Source organism: Neophocaena asiaeorientalis, unplaced genomic scaffold, assembly GCF_003031525.2.
Source record: "Neophocaena asiaeorientalis asiaeorientalis breed wild unplaced genomic scaffold, Neophocaena_asiaeorientalis_V1.1 scaffold59, whole genome shotgun sequence".
Taxonomy (NCBI): Eukaryota; Metazoa; Chordata; class Mammalia; order Artiodactyla; family Phocoenidae; genus Neophocaena; species Neophocaena asiaeorientalis.
The window spans coordinates 7,577,289-7,597,577 of record NW_020174268.1 but is presented as its reverse complement, the minus strand read 5'-3'; positions in this window follow the sequence as shown (position 1 = coordinate 7,597,577).

Genomic DNA, 20,289 nt, shown 5'->3' with positions numbered 1-20,289 from the left:
CATGCTAACACTAATTAAAGGAAAGATGCAATGGCTCTGTTAATAACAGACAAAGGATATTGCCAGGGATGAAGAAGGTCATTTCATAATGATAGAAGGGTCAGGAGGAAATAATCCTCAATGTTTACAATCACACACACAGAGCTTCAAGATACACAAAGCAAAAACCGATAGACACTTCTGCCCCATCTCTAACCCCTGGCAACCATTAATCTGTTCTCCATCTCTAAAATGCTGTCATTTTGAAAATGTTATATAAATGGAACCATACAGATTCAATTTTAAGAAATCTTTTAAGACTTTCCTTTCTGCAACTTATAAAAATGTAAAGGATAAAGTTTAGCACTGTTCAAAACTTGTCCACAAACTGAAACAGGTTGTGGTCTTCTCTCCTTTCCCTGCCTGCTGTTTCTCACTTCCCAGCATCATATTTCTTCATTATGTCTCAAGGCATAGAAAAGGTGACCACTCTTTTTTCAGCAATACAGCCTTTATTTTATTTCAGTATGACAGTAAATCTTTCAACTGTAACTTGGCAAATTATTATTGATTTCTGTTTTTCTTTTTTTAATAGAAAACTTTGGTTCTAGTGATCCTTGCCAGCTCTTCCTCCAGCTTTCCCATTCCTCCAGAGCTTAAAATAATCAAACTTTACAAATATCCAGAATCTAAAAAAGATATTTTTAATAACTATTCAAGGGAAGCAGTGTTTCCATTTTTCCCAGGAAGAGCAGTAAGTCCAGAGGATTAGCTACAGCCTAAAATGTCAAACTATGAGAACTTTGGAATTACTAAGTACAAATAAATGCTGACATTAATGTGTTCTGCTGCAAATGCCAGTGTTCTCTGAAATAGGCTTTAAGATCTATTAGTGTAGATAACACTGAAATGTCTATGTAACAGGGGAAAAAAGTCATCTTTGCTCATATAGAGCCTACAAAACAACTAGCTGTTGGACTCAACCTTTCAACACAGAATTCCAAGTGAGATGCTATACTCTTTAACACAGCATGCATTTCAAAATTCATCTCTCCTGCCCAATTCATTCATTCATTTGTTAATTATTGATTAGTAAAAACTGACCCAGCCTTTACCCATGGGGAGCTTTCAGATGTCCCATGGAAGAGACATATCTTGAATCAAATAATCACACAAATGTAGACTGCAAATGTAACAACTGCTGAGAAGAACTACATGGACTATTAGACCTTATGAAAGAGGATGTAACACAGATAAGGAGGTCTGGGAAGGCTTCCTGTGTGTAGCACTGGTTGAGTTCTTTGCTTTGATGCCTAAGGAGTCGAAGGAAGCATGCATTCACTTTACCAGCTAAATATTCAGTTGGCTTCTGGGCCAAATCCAGTGCACAGGAGGGTTTTGTTTGCTATGCACATTTTTAAAAATTTGAATTAGGTGCCAATATTTGGAAATCAGGTAATTTTACATGAGATATATTTTCCCTAAATATGAAAAAAAAAATCGTTGGGCAAAGATTTGCCTTGCACTATCAAAACACCTGGCAACAACGAACATTTTGTTAAATGGCAGCTACCACTGTCTAGTTCCCCTTAGTCTTCCAAGGCATCTGTACACTCACCTCATGGTTGGATGATTATCAAATGTCACGTCTGTGCTCACTAAACTGCATTCTCATTTTCTAGATTCTAGGTACCTACAGCAAATATCAGATGTGAATAAGTAACCATTTAGTAATAAACACTATCCTCTTATTGAAACTGATTCTATTACCAATTTTACTATTCTAGGCACTGAGGATATAGCTGTGAATAAAACAAAGACCCTATGCTCACAGAAAGACTGCATTTAATACACCCCTTCATCTTCCCCTGTCTGCTTCTTCTCCACCCCAGTCCCTCAATCCTCTGCCCTCGCGCCTCGACTATCCAGTGCTACAGGGCAGGGAGTAAGACCCAGATCTGCCAGAACCTAGAGCCCCCGTGTCCAGAACTGCATTGTCAGACAGAAATAAAATGCATCCCATAAATATGAGCCACATTTGTAATTAAAACTTTTCTAGAAGCCATATTAAAAATACATAAAATAAAATTTCAATGAAATATTTTATTTAACCCAATGTATATATCTAAAATATTTTTATTTCAAACCATTAAAAAATATGAAATACATTAGTGTGATGTTAGCTGTGGGTTTTTTATAGACGCCCTTTAACAGACTGAGAAAGTTTCCTATTCCTAATTTTTTGAGTGTTGTTATCACGAAAGAGTATTTTCTCAAATGCTTTTTCTGTGGCTGCTGAGATTATTATGTGGATTGGGGCCTTTATTTTATTGAAATAGTACAATATATTACATTGATTGATTTTCGTATGTTGAACCAACTTTGTATTCCTAGGACAAATCCCACTTGGTCATGGTGTATAATCCTTTTTACATACTCCTGGATTTGGTTTGTTACTTTTTGAGGATTTTTGCACCTATGTTCATAAGGGATATATTCTGTAGTTTTCTTTTCTTATGACATCTTTGTCTGGCTTTGGTATGCGGGTAATACTGGCCTCACAGAATGAGTTGGGAGGTAGTCTCTCTTCTTCCATTTTTGGGGAGAAACTTGTAAAGAACTGGTATTAATTTGTTCATTATTTAAAAGATTTTGCCAGTGAAGCTATCTGGGACTGGGCTTTTTTCTATGGAATGGCTTTAATTTACTAATCTAATCTCTCTACCTGCTATAGGTCGGTTCAGATTGTCTACTACTTCTTGAGTCCGTCTTTGTAGTTCATGCCTTTCTAGGGATTTGTCCGTTTCATCTACTTTGTTGGCATACAGTTGTTCATAGTATTCCCTTATGTTCCTTTTTTCTTGAATATTTCTATAAGATCGGCAATGATGTACTCTCTCATTCCTGATTTTAGTAATTTGAATTTTCCTTTTCTTGGTCAGCCTAGCTAAAGATTTGCCAATTTTGTTGATCTTTTCAAAATGGCCTCCTTTGACTTCACTGATTTTTCTGTGTTGTTTTTCTGTAATCTTTATTTCTTCCCCTAGTTTGCTTTGGGTTCAGTTTGTTCTTCTTTTTCTAGTTTCTTAAGATGAAAGATAAGGTTATTGATGTGAGATCTTTCTTCTTTTTTAATATAGGCATGTACAGCTATATATTTCACTCTGAATGCTGCTTTACTTCCATTCCTTACGTTACTGTGCTTCATTTTCTTTCTTTTCAAAGTACTTTCTAGTTTCCTTTGTAATTTCTCCCTTGATCCATTGATTATTTAGGAGTATGCTGCTTAAAATTTCCACATATTTGTGAATTCCCTCAATTTTTTTTTTTTTTTTTTTGCGGTACACGGGCCTCCCACTGCGGAGCACAGGCTCTGGACGCGCAGGCTCAGTGGCCATGGCTCATGCGCCCAGCCGCTCCACAGCATAAGGGATCCTCCCGGACCGGGGCACGAACCTGTGTCCCCTGCATTGGCAGGTGGACTCTCAACCACTGCGCCACCAGGGAAGCCCAAATTCCCCAAATTTTCTTCTATTAATTGCTTATTTTCGTTTCACTATTTTTAGAGAGCATATGTTGTATGATTTCAGTCCTTTGAAATTTATTGGGGTTTGTTTTATGGCCTAGATTATGGTCTGTTCTGGAGAATGTTGTTGTTGAGTGCAATGTTCTATAGATGTCTCTTAGGTCTTGCTGGTTTACAGAGTTGGTCAAGCTATTTCCTCAATGATCTTCCTCCTAGTTGTTTTATCCATATTGAAATGAGTTATTGAAATCTCCCACTATTATTGCTCAGTTTTCCACATTACCCTTCTTTTCAGTCAGTTTTTGGTTCTTGCATTTTGGGGCTCTGTCATTAGGTGCATATGTTTATAATTATTATAGCTTCCTAATTATCATTATAATTATCCCCTTTTCTGTCCAGTAACAACTTTTAATACATTTACATTTCATGTAATTACTGATAAGGTAAGATTTACATCTGCCATTTAACTCTTTGTTTTCCATATGTCATGAAGTTTTTGTTCCTCTTTTCCCCTATTACTGACTTCTTTCCTGTTAAATAGATATTTTCTAGCACACAATTTTAATTCCCTTGTCATTTCTTTCACTATATTTTAGGGGGAGTTATTTTCTTAGTGGTTGCCCTGGGAATTACAATCAGCATCTTAACTTGCAAGAACATAGTTCAGATTAATGCTAACTTGAAATTTTCAATATCATAAAGAAATTTCCCTGCAATGTATTACCCCCTCATTTGTACTATTATTATCATACAAATTACATCTTTATATAAGCCCATCAACAATATTATAATTATTGCCACATGAGGTTGTATTTTAAATCAGAGAGAGAAAAGAGTTACAAACAAAAATACATCTGTACTGTCTTTTATATTTTTATCTATGTATTTATCTCTACCAGTGATCTATAGTCTTCATGCAGATTCAAGTTACCATCCAGTGTCTTTTCCTTTTAATCTGAAGGACCCCATTGTGATTTTCAGGTCTTAGTTTTTCTTTATCTAGGAATGCTTTAGTTTCTCCCACAGTTTTGAAGGATAGTTTTATCAGACAGAGAACTCTTGGTTGACAGTTTTTCTTTCAGCATCTTTAATATGTCATCCCACTAACTTCCAGCCTCTATGGTTTCTACTGAGAAGTCAGTTGTTAATCTTATTGAGGCTCCCTGTATTTGATAAGTCATTTTTCTCTTGATGCTTTCAAGATTCTCTCTTCGTGTCTGTCTTTTGATGGTTTGACTATGATGTGAGTAGGTGTGGATCCCCTTTAGTTTATCCCCTTGGAGTTTACTGAGCTTCTTAAATCTGTATATTATTTGTCATCAAATTTGAGAAATGTGGGCTTCCCTGGTGGTGCAGTGGTTGAGAGTCCGTCTGCTGATGCAGGGGACATGCGTTTGTGCCCCGGTCCAGGAAGATCCCACATGCCACAGAGTGGCTGGGCCCATGAGCCATGGCCACTGAGCCTGCGTGTCCGGAGCCTGTGTTCCACAACGGGAGAGGCCACAATGGTGAGAGGCCTGTGTACCGCAAAAAAAAAAAAATTTGAGAAATGTTTCACTATTAATTGTTTAAATATTCTTTGTCCCCCTTTCTTTTTCTCTCCTTCTCTGGGACCCATTATAAATTTTCTGATATGCTTGATGGTGTACTACAGGTCTCTGAGACTGTTCAGTTTTCTCAATTCTTTTTTCTTTCTGTTCCTCAGGCTGGATAATATCAATTGATCAATCTTCAAGTTTGCTGTTTCTTTCCTCTTCTAGCTTAAATCTGCTGTGGAGCCTGCTAATGAAATTTTCTTTTCAGTCATTGTAATTTTCAACTCCAGAATTTATATATTCTTTTGTAATTTCTATCTCTTTATTGATATACTCTATTTTGTGAGATTTCATTGTCATACTTTCTTTTAATTCTTTAGACATAGTTCACTTTAGTTCTTTGAGTATATTTATAATAGCTGATTAAAATCTTTGTAGAATAAGTCTAACATCTTGGCCCCCTCAGGAGCAGTTTCTATTGATTACTTTTTTCCCCCTGTGTATGAGGCATACTTTCTTATATCTTCATGTGTCTCATATCTTTTTATTGAAAACTCCACATTTTAGATAATATAACAATAAATGTGACAATTCTGGAAATCAGAGTCCCTTTACCTAACTCTCTAAGACTTACTGTTGTTGCTGCTTTTGGTCATCGTTGCAATTGTTACAATTTGTTTGTTTAGTGACTTTTCTGGACAAATCCTGTAGTCTCTATTCCCTGTTGTGTGCAACCACTGATGTCTCAGTTAGCTTAGCGTTAGCTAATGACTGGTCTGAGATATCCTTAAAAGTTTTGAACCAAAAAGTCTCCCAACATTTGCTGAGGGGATCTTCATGTGTGTTGGGGCATGCCTTCAACACTCAGGTAATTTAAACTTCTGCCTTAGCTTTTATTTATTGCTTCCCTTGGGCCTCAAGGTCAGTCAGAGGTGAGAGAATCGGGCTTCTCAGGTCTTTCCTACGTATGCACACAGCCTTGCATGTGTGCACAGTGCTGTAATTCCCTAGGAATATGTCAGAGCTTTTCAAAGCCTTTTACGGAGATTTTATTCCCGTAACTTCCTTTTAAGTTTTTGGTCAGGTTCTCATTTCTGCAACTGGCATTGCCCCCTCAGCAGCTGAGTATCAACTGCCACTGTTTTTGACAAAGGTCCTGGGGATAGGGTTTTCCTGCCGAGTGAGTTCTGAGCTCCAGTCAGGTCAAATGACAACAATGCCCTGTGAACAGGGCTTTTCCAGGGAGCTGGAAGACAGGTCAAATAGGGACAATGCTCTGGGAATGGGACTTTTTTTTGAGGAGCCCCAAACATGGCCTGCCCATCCAGTGGTTGCAAGCCTGCTGGTTTTAAAGGTTACGGTAGATCTGAGCAAAGGGAGATGGGAGCAGTTCAAGTTGCAATGCCACAAACCTTGCTCAATGAGATTCAGCAGTTTTTCTTGAATAAACACTCCTCAGATTGTTGGAAGCCTTTGGCTAATTTCAAGAGTTCTGAAAAAGTTGATTTTAGACATCTTTGCCAATGTTTTCACTGCTTTTACGGAGGAGTGGATCTACCACTATCAGATTTTGAAGACTTAGTATGAAAAAATAACTCATATTGTTATAATACTTCTAATATATCCCTTAGTTGATAGTTTTGTGTGTGTGTCCCTTAAGCACACAAAATTACTTCTGACTATACACTAAAGGCTCTGTCAAAGACAGACAGTTTAGGGCTTCCCTGGTGGCACAGTGGTTGAGAGCCCGCCTGCCGATGCAGGGGACATGGGTTCGTGCTCCGGTACGGGAAGATCCCACATGCCGCGGAGCGGCTGGGCCCGTGAGCCATGGCCGCTGAGCCTGTGCTCCGCAATGGGAGAGGCCACAACAGTGAGAGGCCTGTGTACCGCAAAAAAAAAAAAAAAAAGAGTTTAAAATTTTTCATTTAAATTTGGAAAATCCTGGGTTATCCCATGGGCTAGCTCTTCACCCACCAAGCTTGGAAGCTCCATCGTTTTTCTAACTTTTACCTGCAACATCAGCACAGCTGAAGGATAGGTAAATTAATTAGGGAAGCAAAAAATATCTGCTTTTAGAATAATGGGAAAGAATCAGAAAAGTAGGATTGGGACTGTAAAGAAGGGTTTTCTTCTATAAACCTATTTTTAACTGATATCTATTTCTTTGATCATGTCAGCATAGAAAGAACACAAGATTTGAAGTCAGACAGATCCATAATCCATTCCCAGCTCCTCTTCTTACTCAGTAGTGTGACCTTGGGCAAGGTATTCAACCTCTCATGCCTCACTTATTTCATTTACAAAGCGGGCATAGTAATTATTTTACAGGTTTTTGTTAGGCTTAAATAAATGTGAAAGCGGCTAGAACATGCAATAAGCACTCAATTAAGAACCAGTGTCCTTGCTCTTAACTATGTGGAAACATTAAGAATGTGCTGGGAATATTAAGATCAAAATATAAAAGTCAAGAATTCCAAGCACAGAACTACCAAAGGGCCTAACAATTAGCTTTCCAAGAGCAGATTAAATTAGGACCAGTATGGGAACACCTCGGAGATACTGTGGGTTCAGTTCTAGACCACTGCAATAAAGTGAATATCGCAATAAAGCGAGTCACAAGAATTTTTTGGTTTCTCAGTGTGCACATAAAAGTTATGTTTATACTATAGAGTAGTCTGTTAAGTGTGTAATAGCATTATGCTTTAAAAAAGTACATCTTAATTTAAAAATTTTGCTAAAAAATGCTATCACTGGATCTTTCAGTGAGTCGTAATCTTGCAGTAGTAACAACAACAAAGATCACACTGATCAACATAACAAATACAGTCATAATGAAAAAGTTTGAAATATTCTAAGAATTACCAAATGTGACATAGAGACATGAAGTGAACAAATGCTGTTGGAGAAATGTCGCCAGTAGACTTACCCAACGCAGAGTTGCCACAATCTGTCAATCTGTAAAAACATGCAGTATCTGTGAAGTGCAATAAAGCAAAGCGCAAAAAAATTATGCTTGTGTATTCTTTTTAAGAAGCCAGAACACAATGCATTTTATGTGCAAAAATTAGGATAACATATAGTAAAGTACCCAGCAGTTTCTGGCACATGGAATATGCTCGATAAATGTTACATGAATGTGTTGTTTGATTTTTAGAACAAGCTCAGTAAGAAATGATAAAAGCAAGTTTTTATATTTAATGAGCCAAACTTCATTTATATGGAAAATTTACTCATGTGAAACACCTTCTTTTAAAACCATGCTGAATAAAATAAGACTTCACATTTTATTTCTTAAAGAGTAAGCTTTACACTTTCTTTTTTTGACTGTTTTCTCTTACATAAGAGATGACATAAGCCATGCTGGCTAAAAGAGTATTTTACAAAAACAGAAAAAAATCAGACAAATCAGAAGCAGGTCCTCAGTCTCTTTCGGCATTTCAGATTCAATAATGTCTTAAACTTCCAATTATCTCAAGCCCTGCCTCTTGAGTTGATGTCTAGCCAATTCCACACAGTTTTCTTATGGTCTCTGCCTTCTCTATAAAGATCCAATTTTATGTCCCACTGGTCACCACGAACTCTAGCAGCGTATCTTCCATCTGTTTACCATCCTGATCTAAACACCTCAACAGAAAGGAAACTCTGATTGCTACTTTCCTGACATTTGAACTTTAAAGAAAATATACCCATGACAAAGAGACAACTGTGTCCAGTGAATGTAAAATAACAAATAAAAGCTAATATGTATGCAGCATTTACTGTATACCAGACATTATATATATATATGAGATATGTGTATATATATATATATATATATATACACATATATATTCATCTGATTATATGTATATATAATCCTCATATAATCCTTGTAATATCTCTATGAGGTAGGTACCATTTTAACTCCCAGTTTTGTAGATGATAAATTTGCCTAAAGTTAGGAAACCTGTCCAAGGTCACAGAGCTATTCAGCTATACACAGAGCCAAGATTTAAATCAGGCAACAAATATTTTAAACTATGACACTTTAGAGAATCTCTTTTTTTTCTCCTGTTGCGGAGCACAGGCTCCGGACGCGCAGGCTCAGCGGCCATGGCTCACGGGCCCAGCCGCTCCGCGGCATGTGGGATCTTCCCGGACCGGGGCACGAACCCGTGTCCCCTGCATCGGCAGGCGGACTCTCAACCACTGCGCCACCAGGGAAGCCCTAGAGAATCTCTTAATCTGAAGTCCCATCCTTCCTTCTTAACTCAGGAAACAAAACTGTGGCTGTAAAGCACAATAATTATCTTGGTATAACTGTTCTCCTGTGACACAAACATCTCAAACTCATCTGTCCCCTCCTGTCCTGTCCTCCTCAGAGACTTCTTTCTCATCAGTTGCCCCACTCCAATCCAGCCAGTACCCCCCAAGTGTAAGGGGTGCAGCAAAAGGAAGAGAAGGAGGGGGAGCTAAGGAAAGTGAGAAAGAGAAAAAGAAAGGATCAAAAAATAGATAAAAGGATGAGAGAAATTTGTTGTGGGATACAAGAAACATCTGGTGATAAAAACAGATGACTCAAGTTTGACCAATGGAAAAAAAAGGAAACTGATGTTATTAGCGATTACAATACCCTATGCACAGCTGCATGTATCCTCTGCCCCCAATTATCTATGACATCTTAATGCTTAAAAATTAGAGCGCACAGCACATTATCAATACATAGACTTAAACATTCAGTATGTTTGAAAAGTTACTTGTGAAGTATTGTACAAGCCAAAATGGAACATTATTTTTCATCTGCAGAGTATACAGTATGGGGTGTTGTACACTTGATATAAGTTATTTATCAACTAGTTTTTAAACTTGGCAGCTCGTTCTTATCCCTCTCTTGGTTAAGACAAGTTTCTTCATATCATTTAAAGTTCAAAGACACGAGACAGGAGAGAGAGAGAGAGCCACCTTTTTGCTAAGTGTTCTTATGACTTGGAAGCAATGGGCATTTGTTCGTGACCCTGTCCGATTTTTGGCACATAGCAGATAAGCTCTGAGAAACACACACCCCCTGTTACACGGAGAAGAAAGAACAGACATCAAAGCACCACTCATTTTATTTTTAGATACCATATCAAGGCTATTCAGGTTTCTTATGAAGATCCAATAGGAAAAAAAAAAAAAGAGAGAAAGAGATTATCACTCTCATGCTCATGCAATATGCCCTAAACAGGCCCCAGTTCATTTTCTTTAGACTTCATCCATTAGAATATATTCAGACCCACTGGTTCCCTTCTGCCTGATTGGCAGGGATACCTCCTTGGGAACGCTTTGCTAGGACACAAATACGATGCATGCAAGACAAATCAGCATAATTTCCAAGTTACTTGCCGCTTCCAGGAATGCTAATTTCAGTAATAACTATATGCCTTCCTTTCCCAAGATGTTAGTACTGCCATCAAAGAGAGCTGGGTCATTTTCCTGGCTTTGAAGCTCTCAGCTTCCTCAAACACTACAGGAGGCAAACCAAGAAAAGCTAGAGAGTGGCATGCAATAGAAAAAGAATTTCCAAGTACCGGGTTCCTCTAAGAATATCTTTTCATTTTGAAGTTTTGAAGAAAATGGCCTTTGCCAAGGCCATAGAAGATAACATCTCCATTCTTTTAGGGCTGACCTATCAATGGCCACATTTCTAGGAATGGCTTGTGCACTGAAGAAGAAACTGATGCAGAACTTCAAGTCTGTAGCCAACTCAAAGCCACAAAGAACAGCAACATATAGAGATGGAGCCAAGGCCTTGAGACATCCGAGAAGCAGGAAAATTCTGGTGAGATAGAAAGGACAGACCTGACTGGGACGTCCAATGACAATAGCACTGGCTCATGGAGAGGAGGTGTGCCTGGTTCCTGGTCATCAAACTGACAACAGAGGACACCCAGCCCTCCTGTCCTCCCACCTCTCCCACAGGGGCAAGGACCATCATTGGCCTGCAGAGTGGCCTTGCGCACAGAGCAGGGGCCCTGGAGGACGCAGGAGAGCTGACAGTCTTTGCCACTTAATTCCTGTTGAGTGTTGGGCAGATTATTTGACTTCTCCGAGTCTTGTAAAATGGTAATAATAAAGCTTGTGTTGCCTGCTTCCCATGATCACTGTGAGGGTCAAATACGATAACACACCACATCATCAGAGTGTATTACAATGGTATAAGAGATGGAAGATACAGGCCTAGGAGACAGGTTTCCTAAAAATTATATAAACCTTGGCAAAGGAAGGAGAGTATAAGTTATAGTCCAACCCAATTCTCCATACAATAAACCTCTGCCACATCTCTATGCCGTTCAAAGACCACCAATTAACAGGAAGCTCAGAATGCTTGACTGACACAGGCTGGGTGACGTGGCTGAGGCTCCTGGCCGGGGCGGATCTCACTGGAGAGGGAGGGCAGTGGTCGGCGCTTGTGCTGTCCATCCTGCACCTTTTCCTCCCTCTGGACAAAACACTCCCTACCCTCAGCGCCCTCTGCCATCGCTCTCTCCCACCTGTAATGGTAGTGGAGCTCACCCCTCCCTGGGTACAGCTCATAGTGGGTAGAGGCTAGGGTTACAAGTGATCTCAGGGGCCGGTCAGAAGCCTGTCTTGAAAACCGTAAACAAAGAACTAAGAAAAGAGGGGTTGCTTCTCCCAGCAGACACCAGGAGGCTTGGGGCTTGGGTGCAGGGTGTATGCAGCCTGTTTTATAGAAATCGGAAGAAGTTGATTTGAGACAAGGAAGTTAACACTGAGAGAGGCAGAAACCCTGGACCTCCTGGTGCTGCAATGCTCTATTCCAGAGGTCTCTGAGCTCTCCACCAGCCCGCCACCCTGCCCCCAACACAGCCGGCCCTTCTTAGGAACACATGGCCCTGCTAAGGAAGTCCTGAAGAAGCATCAGTCACGCTTTCTAATACACAATCAGGATGCGTTGGCCCCACACTAAAGAAAGAGTAATTACCATACTAAGGTAGACTCATGGTCCGTTCAAACTGGCATCCTATTTATGGCAAACACACCAAGGTCGTTTGCAGAAAACCATGCTTGTCTTCAAAAATTCAAGCTCAAATGGCTTTCAAAACATCCTGGCCAGGCCGTATGTTCACTATGGTTCTGTGAATTTATCTTCACCCCTCCTGCATCTGATTGTATTTTCAGTCTTTATCCACTCCTCAAGATAATCCAAGGCCAATATCACTGATGAACATAGATGCAAAAATCCTCAATAAAATACTACGAAACAAATCCAACAGCATATTAAAAGGATCATACACTATGATCAAGTGGGCTTTACCCCAGGAAGGCAAGGATTCTTCAATATACGCAAATCAATCAATGTGATACACCATATTAACAAACTGAAGGATAAAAACTATGATAATCTCAACAGATGCAGAAAAAGCTTTCAACAAAATTCAAGACCCATTTATGATAAAAACTCTATAGAAAGTGGGCAAACAGGGAACCTACCTCAACATAATAAAGCCCATCTATGACAAGCCTGCAGCCAACATCGTTCTCAATGGTGAAAAACTGACACCATTTCCTCTAATATCAGGAACAATACAAGGTTGCCCACTCTCACCACTCTTATTCAACATAGTTTTGGAAGTTTTCATCACAACAATCAGAGAAGAAAAAGAAATACAAGGAATTCAAATCAGAAAAGAAGTAAAACTGTCACTGTTTGCAGATGACATGATACTATACATAGAGAATCCTAAATATGCCACCAGAAAACTACTAGAACTAATCAATGAATTTGGTAGCATAGCAGAATACAAAATTAATGCACAGAAGTCTCTTGCATTCCTATATACTAACAACAAAAAACCTGAAAGAGAAATTAAGGAAACACTCCCATTTACCATTGCAACAAAAAGAATAAAATACCTAGGAATAAACCTACCTAAGGAGACAAAAGACCTGTATGCAGAACACTATAAGACACTGATGAAAGATATTAAAGATGATACAAACAGATGGATAGCATGTTCTTGGATTGGAAGAAAATGACTATACTACCCAAAGCAATCTACAAATTCAATGCAATCCCTATCAAACTACCAATGGCATTTTTCACAAAACTAGAACAAAAATTTCACAATTTGTATGGAAACACAAAAGACCCCAAATACCCAAAGTGATACTGAGAAAGAAAAACGGAGGGTTTCCCTGGTGGCGCAGTGGTTGAAAGTCCGCCAGCCGATGCAGGCGATGCGCGTTTGTGCCCCGGTCCGGGAACATCCCACATGCCACAGAGCGGCTAGGCCCGTAAGCCATGACCACAGAGCCTGCGCATCCAGAGCCTGTGCTCCACAATGGGAGAGGCCACAACAGTGAGAGGTCTGCGTACCACAATAAAAGACAAAAAAGGAAAAACGGAGCTGGAGGAATCAGGCTCCCTGACTTCAGACTACACTACAAAGCTACAGTTATCAAGACAGTATGGTACTGGAACAAAAACAGAAATATAGATCAGTGGAACAGAATAGAAAGCCCAGAGATAAATCCACGCACATATGGTCACCTTATCTTTGACAAAGAAGGCAAGAATATAAAATGGTAAAAAAAAAAAAAAAAAAAAAAAGGGAAGAGAAAAACAAATACCGTATGTTAACACATATATATGGAATCTAAAAAAAATATGGTTCTGATGAACGTAGGGGCAGGCCAGGAATAAAGACGCAGACGTATGGAATGGACTTGAGGACACGGGGAGGGGAAAGGGTAAGCTGGGACGAAGTGAGAGAGTGGCACTGACTTATATACACGACCAAATGTAAAATAGCTAGCTAGTGGGAAGCAGCTGCATAGCACAGAGAGATCAGCTCCGTGCTTTGTGACCACCTGGAGAGGTAGGATAGTGAGGGTGGGTGGGAGACGCAAGAGGGAAGGGATATGGGGATATATGTATAGCTGATTCACTTTGTTATACAGCAGAAACTAACACAACATTGTAAAGCAATTATACTCCAATAAAGATATTTTTTAAAAAAAGATAATCCATTTCAAGTATGTACTGCCTACTCTGTGAAGCAATACTTCTTATTTGGTATATTTGTTATAAGTAAACTCATAACAAGCCTCTTCAGTGCTCAAAATATGACCTACAGATTCTTTGTCAGCTTTATTCATGTCACTGTCTGAGTTTCTGTCTTTATCAAAATTAAAAGAAAAAAAATTCAGCCCCCTAGCTCCCCATTAAATCAGTCTAACCATCTTTTTCTAATTCTATGTAGAACTGTAGTAAACAGAACCAGAGAGTACTCTTGTGTAACCTCAGTGTCCCTGAGTGTTTTAGTCAGTGTTCCCTCAAATAAGAAGTAAGAGTAAATAGTGAAATAAAGGCAGAAATAGAAAAATGAGAAAAAATTTAAGAACACTGGAATTCATTCTATGATACATACAACACAAAAAGCCTGGAAAAAATATTTCCAAAACTGTTATTTTTCAGTGGCAGGATAATGGACAAATTCTTTTCTTCTGTATATTTTTCTGCATTACTAAAATTTCTACACTGGGTACGTACTACTGCTCTAATAAAAAAAGTTAATGAAAAAAAAAACCACTGGGAAAAAAACGTGTAAGTGAAGAGTTAGATGGTCAGAACTGAAGTTAAAAGAGCAATTGACGATGGAAGAGAGTCTTGCCAAATGTTGTGAGGACTTCAGGCCCTCGCAGGGAAATCAGCTCTGGCTGGGGAGCCCTCAGCCAGCCTGGATTCTAGCAGTTCCAGAGGCAGGTAAGGAAACAGGCTCACAGCATATCGGACCCTTTCACCAGCGAGCTCACTCCACTTTAGCGAACAGTCATACCTAGAACAGAAAGGCACTTTCAAAGATATTTTAAAAATAAATATAAAGGACCTCTGAACGAAAAGGCAGGAAGGCCTAGGTGGCATGCTTGCTTTCAGAGGCACCAGGCAAGGTTGGGTTCTGAAGCTTAAGGCCAACGAGCCCACCAATGAGGAGCTAACGGGGGCCACCCGGGGAGAACGTGCCTGGATCCTCCCCAGCTTCTGGCAGGTACTGGGCGTCCAATACATACATACTCATATAAAAATGACAGTGAACTGAATAACGACGATGAAATGTGTAGGTGGTCTAAGAGGTACCACTAACTTGCACACTAACGGGGAGAGGCCCAGAAGGAAGGCTTCCTGGAAGAGGTGACACTTGCACTGGGTTTAAAAGATAAGTACGCAGTTGCCAAGCAGAGAACGTGGGAAAGAGTGGGTAGGGGTCCAGGCAGACACAAAGTCATGAGCACTCAAAGAAAGAGAAGTTATGCAACCTCAATATCGCTAAGTATTTTAGTGGGTGTTCCAATAAATACGTAGTAAGAATAAATAGTAAAATAAAGGCAGAAATAGAAAAAAGAACACTGGAATTCACTTTGTGATACATACAAATGTCTTAGCTTCATGGAAACTAAAGTTGATGGAAATGGAAAGGGAAGAAAAAGGACAGCGTGAGCAAAGACAAAGGCTGCAGGGAGAAACAGAATGTGAGCCATTTATTCTTTTAGCAAATGTTTACTGAATGCCTGCTCTGTCCCAGGCCAGGGAGGCTAAAAGCTTGGGGTGCAAGAGAGAGCGTATGTGTAATTCAAACCAACAGACAACAACCCCGTGAGGCCGTACTGTTCTCCCCACTGCAGAGATGAGGAAATCGAGGCTTTACAATGAGCATGCAATTTGTCCAAGGACACAGAGCTCATAAATAGCGTAAATCTAGTTGTAGGTGTGTTTTATTACAGCCAGGCTTTCAAGAACATTGTTGTTTGTTTGTTTCTTAACATCATGGTTAAAGCTCAGAGGATACGGAGAAACCCATTCAGTCCCTATTCCGCAACTGAAGTGGAAAAAAAATCATGAACATTTCTTACTTTCCTTTTATGAATTTTTTTCTGCCCTGGAGGATAAATATGTGGGAGTCATGAGTTCTGACTTATAAACGTCCAGGGGCCTTTTGGAACAATTACTAGCATGACAAGATCAGGCTCTGGAAACAGCCCAGTTATACCACTTGGCAACTGATTAACTCCATCCACTTCAGAATGTGCTCAGATAGCAAGGGGAGCAGATCCAGTGAGTGGCCATCTGAGAAAGGTCAGTCGGGTTCCCTCCAAAAACGTTTCATAAAGACAAAGCCAGATTCAGGATTTGTGTGGAAAATGTTAAATACACTCTGTGCTGGAAAACTCAGAGACTCCCTAACGGCTGACAGCCTGCAGGAGACTATTCAGTAAATGACAAATCTTCCAAGAAGCTGAGCTGAATGATTCAGAAGTTGTCTAAAGTCAGTACTTGAATCCTCCAGGTTCCCCATTTCTGGCCAAGTTAATGCAGGTTCCTCCCTGGTGAAAAAGCTCTTCTGAAAGTAAGGAAGCTTTCAGCCCACGAGGTATATTTCTAAACACAAACATACACACAAGCAAACAGTGTTGACAAAGAACAAAATACTTGCTTCTTCTTCTGAGACTAACCACATGCCCTCAGGTAAAAGAGGAAAAGTTTTATTTTTTTTTTAGGGTCACTGAAAAGTCATTTGGGTCTATAGTAATTCTTCCTTTGCCACATACTTTAAACTTCTACTTTTCAAACAAGAGGTGTTTCTTGTGGGCTTATTAAAAAGCTACAAGTCTCTAATCAGAAATAACATAAATTTTCTCCATTATTAAATAGGAAATTAGTTTTTCCTTTTAAATTTGATTTCTTTTTTAATCCTTTAATTAGAATACAGTTCTAAAGCTTGCAGTTATACAAATCTATTTTTGTGTTCCTTTTGGAGAGACAAATATGACATTTTATGGTGATTATCATGGCACCTCACATAAAAGGGTCATTACTGTATTTGGAATGTCTAAGGTAGGCAGGCAGGCCTGGGATTATCTCCCAAAGGGTACCCCTTCCTCTACCCCCCAGAAACTGGCATTACTTATGCTATCTTGGGGGGAAAAAATAACAAAGAGAAATACTCTTCCTAAAATACTTTTAAATGTGTATTTTCATAAAATAAAGGGGAATAAGTTTATTGCAAAACTTGTCTACAGTTGAAGATGCGATCTGAATTCCAGTTTGACCTCGAGGCTCTTTAATCAGGGGGCTGACTGGGGGATGATTTCAGCCTAGGTGGATGCTGAGATCATTTCTGTCTTTCCCTTTTTCCTCAAGTAACATTAGGGTTTCCCAATGCTTTAACATTTCCTTGGAGATGGCTAAGTAACAGAGTTCAGCCACAGAAGCATATAACACAGTCTTCTCTCCTACACTCAGTGAATCTGTTCCCGCTGGCCTCTCACGCTGGCATCCACTCCAACTTATTAGGACTGACAAGCGTACAAAACTTGGACTAGAGAAAAATATTAAAAATATAACTTAAACATTTACTTTTAGGGCAGCAAAGAGAGATGGAAACTTCTACCTTATTCCAAAAAGTTGAGATATTCACGGTCTCTTACAGTAACCAAAGCTGCGAATAGGCTAGTATTCCAGGGCATGTGGGAGAAACGTTTGAGATCATCCCAAAGTGCAAGGAATGCTTACCCTGCTGAAACGGAAGGCAGTTCTATCTCCACTGGCCTATGAAAATCAAGGCTACGTCCGACCACCTCCAAGTATCCCTTCCAAGTTTCAGCTTTTGTTTTTCTGAGATATTTGACTTTTCCAGACAAACTGAAAACGAGTGGCAGAGACACCTCTGTTACTATATATAATACAGCCCTATGGTGGGGTATAGTCTCCGTCTCTTAAATGCATAACTTACTGGGGATGACTTCCCATAGGCGGAAAAAACAACAAATACATCTGTGAAGATGGGCCTCATACCCTGTACTTACATGCACTCCCCTGACCATGGAAATTCTGACCCGCCAGAAAGCTAAATCTGAGGCTGGCTGTTCCTATCTCCCAATCCAGCTCCCTAGGGCTGGTCCTACTTCAGTGGTTCCTAGTGGTGTCCTCTGACCAGCAGCACCAGCAGCACTGGGCGGGGGGGACTTGTTAGAAATGCACATTCTCAGGGCCCCCACCCCAGACCTACTGAATCAGAGACTCTGGGGATGGGGCCCAGCTCCCCAGATGACTGATGCCCTCAAGATTGAGAAGCATAGTTGCACAGCAGTTAACTATCAGACCACCAGCATTTCTACACCCAGGGCCTGCAGATGGCAGTAAAGTCCAGCTAGAAGAATTACAGGCACTAGAAGCTCAAGTTCTAAGTCCTACAGAACCAGCCTGCCTGACGACACTGTTCTTCTTTAACAGTTCCTTAACAGCTGGCTCAGCCTCCTCCAATGAGTTGGAAGGTCACAATTCAACTCAGCTTTGAACAGGAACTAGACAGAAATTCTTCTCACCGCCTGACAGTAGACATTAAACCAACAGTTATCAGAGATGCGATCAATATTAAATGATCTTAAAGGTTTTTGTGTTTAATACGGTGACGATACAGACACACTTTAAGAATGAAAATTTCAATACTGATTAAATAGAACAAGATAAGAAATTCAAATTATTCTCAGCCGTTGTGTGTATCTGAATAAAAATAATGCACTTGATTCTGAATGAGTTCCCACCGTTAAAATCTCATTGAATTAATGTGACAACAGTGAGAAGAGATGTTTTCTACTGTAAAGCATGTATCAGGTAGCCCTTTACTAGATTCTGTGAAAACCCTGAATTTTGCATTAACTTTTCCTATACAAACTACAAACATCTCTAGTGAGGATATGGAGCAACGGGAACTCTCACAAGCAGCTGGGAGTATGTATCAGTACAAGCACTTTGGAAAACTGCTGAGCAGAGTCTACCAAAGCTGAACATACAACATCCAGGACCGGCAATTCCACTCCTGGGTCTATACTGCCGAGAAATGAGCACTTCCATCTACCAAAAGCCTCATAAAAGAGTGTTCTTAGAAGTGTAACTCGTAATAGTTACAAACGGGAAATAATCCGAACATCCACCCACAGTAGTGGAGATAAATATTATGAATATGCATACAATAAAATATACCCAGCAACCAACAAACCAGACTACTGCTACACAGAACATGGGTGGACCTCAGCTGAGTAAACGATGCCAGGTACAAAGTTAACACACACTTATCCAAACAGGCAGAACAAATTTCTGGTGACAGAGGTCAGCATAGAGGTTACTGAGGCTATCTACCAACAGGCAAGAGGAGCTCACTGGAAAAGTTCTAGGTCTTGACCTGGGGAATGGTTACAGGGGTGTATACATATGAAAAGTTCATTGAGTTGTACATTTAAACTGGTACACGTTATGTATGTTACACTTCTTTATAAAGGGAGAAAAAGTTAAACATGCACAACATAGTCTTGACAGGTGGTCATGTAACTATTTTCAATATCCATCATAAAAATCTAGATTACTGGGCGACTATATAATTATCAGAGTATCATTTACTGCAAAAATACTGTATTTGCTAAGCTAAATATCAAAGTTACATAAAGAAAACAATGGGTTTTCCCTATAGCCAATGTTATGCCGTCAAATCAATGCTTCACCCTATGAAAAGGCCAAACCTTTCTGTCTTGCACTCCCTGGTCCCAAACTCCATTTACTCTGCCACTTCATGCCATCATAGGTGGCAACTGATGTCCATCATCCCAAGCCCCAGCAGACCGTGGATGTGGTCATCATCCCAGGGGAGGCTGAAAATACTGGCTCCAGCGTTCCTGTCATTAGCTACTTGCCTGAATCTCTTTGAACCACCCCTGTCCTAACCCCTGCCACCATCCAGCTCCCCTCCTGCCTCACAAACCAAGGCCTGTCCCAGGGCTGGGATCCTGTTAAGACAGCGCAGGCTCCAGGCCAATGTGGACCTACTGGATCCTAGGTTCCGATCCAGTAGGACTCAGCCGCCAAGCCAGCTGTCGAGTGGGGGATTACTAATTACACCCCAAGAGCAGACACCTCCAGGCCTCAAGGCCCTGAACCCGCACTGCTCTCCCCCAACCTGGGCCGCTCCCTCCAGCCCACCCGATGGATCCACAAAGAACCAGAAGGGGGAAAATCCGCTTGGTCGGTTTCTGCGCTTCCTGCTGAGGTTTTGAAAAGCGGAGCTGCTGGCACTCTAACCAAGATGAGGAACCACGTGTTCCGCGAGGCACTCGGGTCCCGCCCGCGCGGCCGAGGGGCGTGCAGGGCCTGTTCCGGCTGCGCCTCGGCTCTGCGCTGACCCGTGAACACTCTGGGGTGCGCGCGCGGGGGCC